The sequence below is a fragment of the Stegostoma tigrinum genome, unplaced genomic scaffold (genome assembly GCF_030684315.1).
Source record: "Stegostoma tigrinum isolate sSteTig4 unplaced genomic scaffold, sSteTig4.hap1 scaffold_299, whole genome shotgun sequence".
In the NCBI taxonomy this organism is placed as follows: domain Eukaryota; kingdom Metazoa; phylum Chordata; class Chondrichthyes; order Orectolobiformes; family Stegostomatidae; genus Stegostoma; species Stegostoma tigrinum.
The window spans coordinates 67,501-76,932 of record NW_026728227.1 but is presented as its reverse complement, the minus strand read 5'-3'; positions in this window follow the sequence as shown (position 1 = coordinate 76,932).

Sequence of the window (9,432 nt, the reverse complement as noted above, 5' to 3'; positions counted from 1 at the left end):
ATGAGTAACCAACGGGAGAAGTCAGTAACCAACGGGAGAAATCAGTAACCAAAGGGAGAAGTCAGTAACCAACGGGAGAAATCAGTAACCAACAAGAGAAATGAGTAACCAACGGGAGAAATCAGTAACCAAAGGGAGAAGTCAGTAACCAACGGGAGAAATCAGTAACCAAGCTTATTTTTGGTTGGTTACTGACTTCTCCGTTCAACTTGGAGCTGCCCTTGTGCACGATCAAGGAGGGGTATTATCCGCCACGGGGGCTTAATTTTCGCCTAAGGGGAGCGATTTGGAGGCCGTGGCCGGGTGAGGCGCGCCTTTCGAAGGGGAGGGATTTGAATTTCGGCTGCATTGAGGGTAGCTGCCCGCTGTTGTGGGTTTTTGGAGCCTGAGCCCGTTCAACTTGGAGCTGCCCTTGTGCACGATCAAGGAGGGGTATTATCGGCCACGGGGGCTTAATTTTCGCCTAAGGGGAGCGATTTGGAGGCCGTGGCCGGGTGAGGCGCGCCTTTCGAAGGGGAGGGATTTGAATTTCGGCTGCATTGAGGGTAGCTGCCCGCTGTTGTGGGTTTTTGGAGCCTGAGCCCGTTCAACTTGGAGCTGCCCTTGTGCACGATCAAGGAGGGGTATTATCGGCCACGGGGGCTTAATTTTCGCCTAAGGGGAGCGATTTGGAGGCCGTGGCCGGGTGAGGCGCGCCTCTCGAAGGGGAGGGATTTGAATTTCGGCTGCATTGAGGGTAGCTGCCCGCTGTTGTGGGTTTTTGGAGCCTGAGCCCGTTCAACTTGGAGCTGCCCTTGTGCACGATCAAGGAGGGGTATTATCGGCCACGGGGGCTTAATTTTCGCCTAAGGGGAGCGATTTGGAGGCCGTGGCCGGGTGAGGCGCGCCTCTCGAAGGGGAGGAATTTGAATTTCGGCTGCATTGAGGGTAGCTGCCCCGCTGTGGTGGTTTTTCGGAGCCTGAGCCCGAGCGGGGCGTCGGTTCCCGAGGTGGGCAGGAGTCGCTGTGCCCGTGAGGCTGCCTGGCCGAGTCGGAGTGCTGTGGGACGGCGGGGAGCGGGTTTTCCCGGGCGAGGGGGCGATCCCGAGGAAGGGGAGCGATTTGGAGGCCGTGGCCGGGTGAGGCGCGCCTTTCGGAGGGGAGGAATTTGAATTTCGGCTGCATTGAGGGTAGCTGCCCGCTGTTGTGGGTTTTCGGAGCCTGAGCCCGAGCGGGGCGTCGGTTCCCGAGGTGGGCAGGAGTCGCTGTGCCCGTGAGGCTGCCTGGCCGAGTCGGAGTGCTGTGGGACGGCGGGGAGCGGGTTTTCCCGGGCGAGGGGCCGATCCCGAGGAAGGGGAGCAGTTCCGAGGCCGTGGCCGGGTGAGGCGCGCCTTTCGGAGGGGAGGAGTTTGAATTTCGGCTGCATTGAGGGTAGCTGCCCCGCTGTGGTGGTTTTTCGGAGCCTGAGCCCGAGCGGGGCGTCGGTTCCCGAGGTGGGCAGGAGTCGCTGTGCCCGTGAGGCTGCCTGGCCGAGTCGGAGTGCTGTGGGACGGCGGGGAGCGGTTTTTCCCGGGCGAGGGGGCGACCCCGAGGAACTCGGCCGGCGGGGAGGCGTTCCGGCCCGGGCGAGGGGCGCGGACCCGACCGGAGACGTCCAAAACCTTGAAAGGGGTAAGCGGGAAAAGGTCAGCAAAGTGCCCGAAGCAGTAAGGCGAAAAAGCCGTCGGAACCTCCGAAAATGTCCAAAAGCGTGAAATCAGTAACCAGGAAAATGCATAAAAATGGCCAAAAGTGTGAAATCAGTAAGCAGGAAAAGTCGGGAAAAGTGTCTAAAAATGCTTGGAAATCTGAGGAAAATGCCCGAAAATGAGGCCCCTCGGTCGGGAGGAGGAAGTCGAAAATCCCCGTGCCCGACGAGGGAAGTCAGTAACCAGAAGGAAAAACTTAGAAAAAAATTCTAAGTGTCAAAAAAAATTCTAAGTGTCAAAAAAAATTCTAAGTGTCAAAAAAAATTCTAAGTGTCAAAAAGAATTCTAAGTGTCAAAAAAATTCTAAGTGTCAAAAAAATTCTAAGTGTCAAAAAAAATTCTAAGTGTCAAAAAGAATTCTAAGTGTCAAAAAAAATTCTAAGTGTCAAAAAAAATTCTAAGTGTCAAAAAAAATTCTAAGTGTCAAAAAAAATTCTAAGTGTCAAAAAAAATTCTAAGTGTCAAAAAAAATTCTAAGTGTCAAAAAAATTCTAAGTGTCAAAAAAAATTCTAAGTGTCAAAAAAAATTCTAAGTGTCAAAAAAAATTCTAAGTGTCAAAAAAAATTCTAAGTGTCAAAAAAATTCTAAGTGTCAAAAAAAATTCTAAGTGTCAAAAAAAATTCTAAGTGTCAAAAAAAATTCTAAGTGTCAAAAAGAATTCTAAGTGTCAAAAAAAATTCTAAGTGTCAGAAAGGGAAATGAGTAACCAAGAAGAGAAATGAGTAACCAAGAAATCAGTAACCAACAGGAGAAATGAGTAACCAAGAAGAGAAATGAGTAACCAAGAAATCAGTAACCAACAGGAGAAATGAGTAACCAACGGGAGAAATGAGTAACCAACGGGAGAAATGAGTAACCAACGGGAGAAGTCAGTAACCAACGGGAGAAATCAGTAACCAAAGGGAGAAGTCAGTAACCAACGGGAGAAATCAGTAACCAACAAGAGAAATGAGTAACCAACGGGAGAAATCAGTAACCAAAGGGAGAAGTCAGTAACCAACGGGAGAAATCAGTAACCAAGCTTATTTTTGGTTGGTTACTGACTTCTCCGTTCAACTTGGAGCTGCCCTTGTGCACGATCAAGGAGGGGTATTATCGGCCACGGGGGCTTAATTTTCGCCTAAGGGGAGCGATTTGGAGGCCGTGGCCGGGTGAGGCGCGCCTTTCGAAGGGGAGGGATTTGAATTTCGGCTGCATTGAGGGTAGCTGCCCGCTGTTGTGGGTTTTTGGAGCCTGAGCCCGTTCAACTTGGAGCTGCCCTTGTGCACGATCAAGGAGGGGTATTATCGGCCACGGGGGCTTAATTTTCGCCTAAGGGGAGCGATTTGGAGGCCGTGGCCGGGTGAGGCGCGCCTCTCGAAGGGGAGGGATTTGAATTTCGGCTGCATTGAGGGTAGCTGCCCCGCTGTGGTGGTTTTTCGGAGCCTGAGCCCGAGCGGGGCGTCGGTTCCCGAGGTGGGCAGGAGTCGCTGTGCCCGTGAGGCTGCCTGGCCGAGTCGGAGTGCTGTGAGACGGCGGGGAGCGGGTTTTCCCGGGCGAGGGGGCGATCCCGAGGAAGGGGAGCGATTTGGAGGCCGTGGCCGGGTGAGGCGCGCCTTTCGGAGGGGAGGAATTTGAATTTCGGCTGCATTGAGGGTAGCTGCCCGCTGTTGTGGGTTTTCGGAGCCTGAGCCCGAGCGGGGCGTCGGTTCCCGAGGTGGGCAGGAGTCGCTGTGCCCGTGAGGCTGCCTGGCCGAGTCGGAGTGCTGTGGGACGGCGGGGAGCGGGTTTTCCCGGGCGAGGGGCCGATCCCGAGGAAGGGGAGCAGTTCCGAGGCCGTGGCCGGGTGAGGCGCGCCTTTCGGAGGGGAGGAGTTTGAATTTCGGCTGCATTGAGGGTAGCTGCCCCGCTGTGGTGGTTTTTCGGAGCCTGAGCCCGAGCGGGGCGTCGGTTCCCGAGGTGGGCAGGAGTCGCTGTGCCCGTGAGGCTGCCTGGCCGAGTCGGAGTGCTGTGGGACGGCGGGGAGCGGTTTTTCCCGGGCGAGGGGGCGACCCCGAGGAACTCGGCCGGCGGGGAGGCGTTCCGGCCCGGGCGAGGGGCGCGGACCCGACCGGAGACGTCCAAAACCTTGAAAGGGGTAAGCGGGAAAAGGTCAGCAAAGTGCCCGAAGCAGTAAGGCGAAAAAGCCGTCGGAACCTCCGAAAATGTCCAAAAGCGTGAAATCAGTAACCAGGAAAATGCATAAAAATGGCCAAAAGTGTGAAATCAGTAAGCAGGAAAAGTCGGGAAAAGTGTCTAAAAATGCTTGGAAATCTGAGGAAAATGCCCGAAAATGAGGCCCCTCGGTCGGGAGGAGGAAGTCGAAAATCCCCGTGCCCGACGAGGGAAGTCAGTAACCAGAAGGAAAAACTTAGAAAAAAATTCTAAGTGTCAAAAAAAATTCTAAGTGTCAAAAAAAATTCTAAGTGTCAAAAAAAATTCTAAGTGTCAAAAAGAATTCTAAGTGTCAAAAAAATTCTAAGTGTCAAAAAAATTCTAAGTGTCAAAAAAAATTCTAAGTGTCAAAAAGAATTCTAAGTGTCAAAAAAAATTCTAAGTGTCAAAAAAAATTCTAAGTGTCAAAAAAAATTCTAAGTGTCAAAAAAAATTCTAAGTGTCAAAAAAAATTCTAAGTGTCAAAAAAAATTCTAAGTGTCAAAAAAATTCTAAGTGTCAAAAAAAATTCTAAGTGTCAAAAAAAATTCTAAGTGTCAAAAAAAATTCTAAGTGTCAAAAAAATTCTAAGTGTCAAAAAAAATTCTAAGTGTCAAAAAAAATTCTAAGTGTCAAAAAAAATTCTAAGTGTCAAAAAGAATTCTAAGTGTCAAAAAAAATTCTAAGTGTCAGAAAGGGAAATGAGTAACCAAGAAGAGAAATGAGTAACCAAGAAATCAGTAACCAACAGGAGAAATGAGTAACCAAGAAGAGAAATGAGTAACCAAGAAATCAGTAACCAACAGGAGAAATGAGTAACCAACGGGAGAAATGAGTAACCAACGGGAGAAATGAGTAACCAACGGGAGAAGTCAGTAACCAACGGGAGAAATCAGTAACCAAAGGGAGAAGTCAGTAACCAACGGGAGAAATCAGTAACCAACAAGAGAAATGAGTAACCAACGGGAGAAATCAGTAACCAAAGGGAGAAGTCAGTAACCAACGGGAGAAATCAGTAACCAAGCTTATTTTTGGTTGGTTACTGACTTCTCCGTTCAACTTGGAGCTGCCCTTGTGCACGATCAAGGAGGGGTATTATCCGCCACGGGGGCTTAATTTTCGCCTAAGGGGAGCGATTTGGAGGCCGTGGCCGGGTGAGGCGCGCCTTTCGAAGGGGAGGGATTTGAATTTCGGCTGCATTGAGGGTAGCTGCCCGCTGTTGTGGGTTTTTGGAGCCTGAGCCCGTTCAACTTGGAGCTGCCCTTGTGCACGATCAAGGAGGGGTATTATCGGCCACGGGGGCTTAATTTTCGCCTAAGGGGAGCGATTTGGAGGCCGTGGCCGGGTGAGGCGCGCCTCTCGAAGGGGAGGGATTTGAATTTCGGCTGCATTGAGGGTAGCTGCCCGCTGTTGTGGGTTTTTGGAGCCTGAGCCCGTTCAACTTGGAGCTGCCCTTGTGCACGATCAAGGAGGGGTATTATCGGCCACGGGGGCTTAATTTTCGCCTAAGGGGAGCGATTTGGAGGCCGTGGCCGGGTGAGGCGCGCCTCTCGAAGGGGAGGGATTTGAATTTCGGCTGCATTGAGGGTAGCTGCCCCGCTGTGGTGGTTTTTCGGAGCCTGAGCCCGAGCGGGGCGTCGGTTCCCGAGGTGGGCAGGAGTCGCTGTGCCCGTGAGGCTGCCTGGCCGAGTCGGAGTGCTGTGGGACGGCGGGGAGCGGGTTTTCCCGGGCGAGGGGCCGATCCCGAGGAAGGGGAGCGGTTCCGAGGCCGTGGCCGGGTGAGGCGCGCCTCTCGAAGGGGAGGAATTTGAATTTCGGCTGCATTGAGGGTAGCTGCCCCGCTGTGGTGGTTTTTCGGAGCCTGAGCCCGAGCGGGGCGTCGGTTCCCGAGGTGGGCAGGAGTCGCTGTGCCCGTGAGGCTGCCTGGCCGAGTCGGAGTGCTGTGGGACGGCGGGGAGCGGGTTTTCCCGGGCGAGGGGCCGATCCCGAGGAAGGGGAGCGATTTGGAGGCCGTGGCCGGGTGAGGCGCGCCTTTCGGAGGGGAGGAATTTGAATTTCGGCTGCATTGAGGGTAGCTGCCCGCTGTTGTGGGTTTTTGGAGCCTGAGCCCGAGCGGGGCGTCGGTTCCCGAGGTGGGCAGGAGTCGCTGTGCCCGTGAGGCTGCCTGGCCGAGTCGGAGTGCTGTGGGACGGCGGGGAGCGGGTTTTCCCGGGCGAGGGGCCGATCCCGAGGAAGGGGAGCAGTTCCGAGGCCGTGGCCGGGTGAGGCGCGCCTTTCGGAGGGGAGGAGTTTGAATTTCGGCTGCATTGAGGGTAGCTGCCCCGCTGTGGTGGTTTTTCGGAGCCTGAGCCCGAGCGGGGCGTCGGTTCCCGAGGTGGGCAGGAGTCGCTGTGCCCGTGAGGCTGCCTGGCCGAGTCGGAGTGCTGTGGGACGGCGGGGAGCGGTTTTTCCCGGGCGAGGGGGCGACCCCGAGGAACTCGGCCGGCGGGGAGGCGTTCCGGCCCGGGCGAGGGGCGCGGACCCGACCGGAGACGTCCAAAACCTTGAAAGGGGTAAGCGGGAAAAGGTCAGCAAAGTGCCCGAAGCAGTAAGGCGAAAAAGCCGTCGGAACCTCCGAAAATGAGTAAAAGCCCGGAAGGAGTAAGGTGGAGAAGTCAGCAAAGTGCCCGAAATGTCCGAAGCAGTAAGGCGAAAAAGCCGTCGGAACCTCCGAAAATGAGTAAAAGCCCGGAAGGAGTAAGCGGGAAAAGTCAGCCAAGTGCCCGAAATGTCCGAAGCAGTAAGGCGAAAAAGCCGTCAGAACCTCCGAAAATGAGTAAAAGCCCGGAAGGAGTAAGCGGGAAAAGTCAGCCAAGTGCCCGAAATGTCCGAAGCAGTAAGGCGAAAAAGCCGTCAGAACCTCCGAAAATGAGTAAAAGCCCGGAAGGAGTAAGCGGGAAAAGTCAGCCAAGTGCCCGAAATGTCCGAAGCAGTAAGGCGAAAAAGCCGTCAGAACCTCCGAAAATGAGTAAAAGCCCGGAAGGAGTAAGCGGGAAAAGTCAGCCAAGTGCCCGAAATGTCCGAAGCAGTAAGGCGAAAAAGCCGTCAGAACCTCCGAAAATGAGTAAAAGCCCGGAAGGAGTAAGCGGGAAAAGTCAGCCAAGTGCCCGAAATGTCCGAAGCAGTAAGGCGAAAAAGCCGTCAGAACCTCCGAAAATGTCCAAAAGCGTGAAATCAGTAACCAGGAAAATGCTTAAAAATGGCCAAAAGTGTGAAATCAGTAAGCAGGAAAAGTCGGGAAAATGCATAAAAATGGCCAAAAGTGTGAAATCAGTAAGCAGGAAAAGTCGGGAAAATGCATAAAAATGGCCAAAAGTGTGAAATCAGTAAGCAGGAAAAGTCGGGAAAAGTGTCTAAAAATGCTTGGAAATCTGAGGAAAATGCCCGAAAATGAGGCCCCTCGGTCGGGAGGAGGAAGTCGAAAATCCCCGTGCCCGACGAGGGAAGTCAGTAACCAGAAGGAAAAACTTAGAAAAAAATTCTAAGTGTCAAAAAAAATTCTAAGTGTCAAAAAAATTCTAAGTGTCAAAAAAAATTCTAAGTGTCAAAAAAAATTCTAAGTGTCAAAAAAAATTCTAAGTGTCAAAAAAATTCTAAGTGTCAAAAAAAATTCTAAGTGTCAAAAAAATTCTAAGTGTCAAAAAAAATTCTAAGTGTCAAAAAAATTCTAAGTGTCAAAAAAATTCTAAGTGTCAAAAAAATTCTAAGTGTCAAAAAAAATTCTAAGTGTCAAAAAAAATTCTAAGTGTCAAAAAAAATTCTAAGTGTCAAAAAAATTCTAAGTGTCAAAAAAAATTCTAAGTGTCAAAAAAAATTCTAAGTGTCAGCGGAGGAAAGTCGGTGGGGAAGGGGAAAAATCCGAAAATCCACGCCGGGTTGGAGTTCCAGGGCCCCGCTGGAGGGGTGGGAATTCGCCCCGGCGCCTTGCCCCGTTGCAATAAAGTGTCCGCAGCCCGAAAACTTTAACTTTGAAAAATCACGGAAGTCGGCAAGGGGGACGATCCGAGTACCGTTTGCGGGCTTTCGGTGCCTCATCGTCGGACTGAAATTTCAAATTCGCCCCCAAAGTGCAACTCGTCATTTTCGGCCGGGGGGGTTGGCGGGGTACCCGGAGATTTTCGGGAACACGTTTTTTAGAACAAAATGGCGGCTCGGGACCACTTTGAGACAGGCCCGAGGAACGGTTCCAAAGACGGTGGGCGGCAATTTGGAACTCGTGTGCATGCCAAAGAGCTCTCGGAGGTCGGATTTTGAACACTTTGTCGAATTTTGAACACTTTGTCGAATTTTGAACACTTTGTCGAATTTTGAACACTTTGTCGAATTTCGAACACTTTGTCGAATTTTGAACACTTTGTCGAACATGCGAACACTTTGTCGAACTTTTGAACGCTAACAGTCGAACTTTTGAACGCTAATAGTCGAACTTTCGAACGCTTTGTCGAATTGTGAACATGTTGGCCGTGACATTCGACACTCGGGCGATTAAACACTCGATAATCCGCCCATTTTAAGTTCGACACTCGGGCGATTAAACACTCGATAATCCGCCCATTTTAAGTTCGACACTCGGGCGATTAAACACTCGATAATCCGCCCATTTTAAGTTCGACACACCTGGGCGATTAACACTCGATACTCTGAGCCCATGGTAAGTTCGACAGTCTGGCGATTTTTGTGTTCGATACTCTGAGCTGAATTAAGTTCGACAGTCTGGCGATTTTTGTGTTCGATACTCTGAGCTGAATTAAGTTCGACAGTCTGGCGATTTTTGTGTTCGATACTCAGTGCTGCTTTTAACTTCGACACTCTGGTGGCGATTTGTGTTCCTCGACACTTTGGCGGTTGTGTTCGACATAGTCTTGGCGACTTCCTACCAGACCTTCCGATCTCTTCGCGCCAGTTCTAACTGTCCAAGGCCTCCGGGCCCGAAACGTCGGAGGGCGGGCAAAGGCGGCGCAGCCCGGGGCCGTCGACCCGGAAACGGCCGTCCCCCCTCCGCGGGTAACCTCGTCCTGGCAGGCCAGGCAGGCTCGAGAGCCCGGTTCCCCCGGGAGTAGCACGGAAGGTAGCGGGCTGTCCCTTCGCCTGTGCTAGCCCGGAACAGTCGGCCGGTGTGTGCAGAGAGGGGGGGCCCAGGCGTGCGCCCCCCCGCACGCCCGGCGCGGGGCAGCGACGCGCCGGGACCGGCGAGCTCCCTCGATCGATGCGGCGGCACACGTCCGACGCGGGAGGCCCCTCGCCGTCCCCCCTCCGCGGGTAACCTCGTCCTGGCAGGCCAGGCAGGCTCGAGAGCCCGGTTCCCCCGGGAGTAGCACGGAAGGTAGCGGGCTGTCCCTTCGCCTGTGCTAGCCCGGAACAGTCGGCCGGTGTGTGCAGAGAGGGGGGGCCCAGGCGTGCGCCCCCCCCGCACGCCCGGCGCGGGGCAGCGACGCGCCGGGACCGGCGAGCTCCCTCGATCGATGCGGCGGCACACGTCCGACGCGGGAGGCC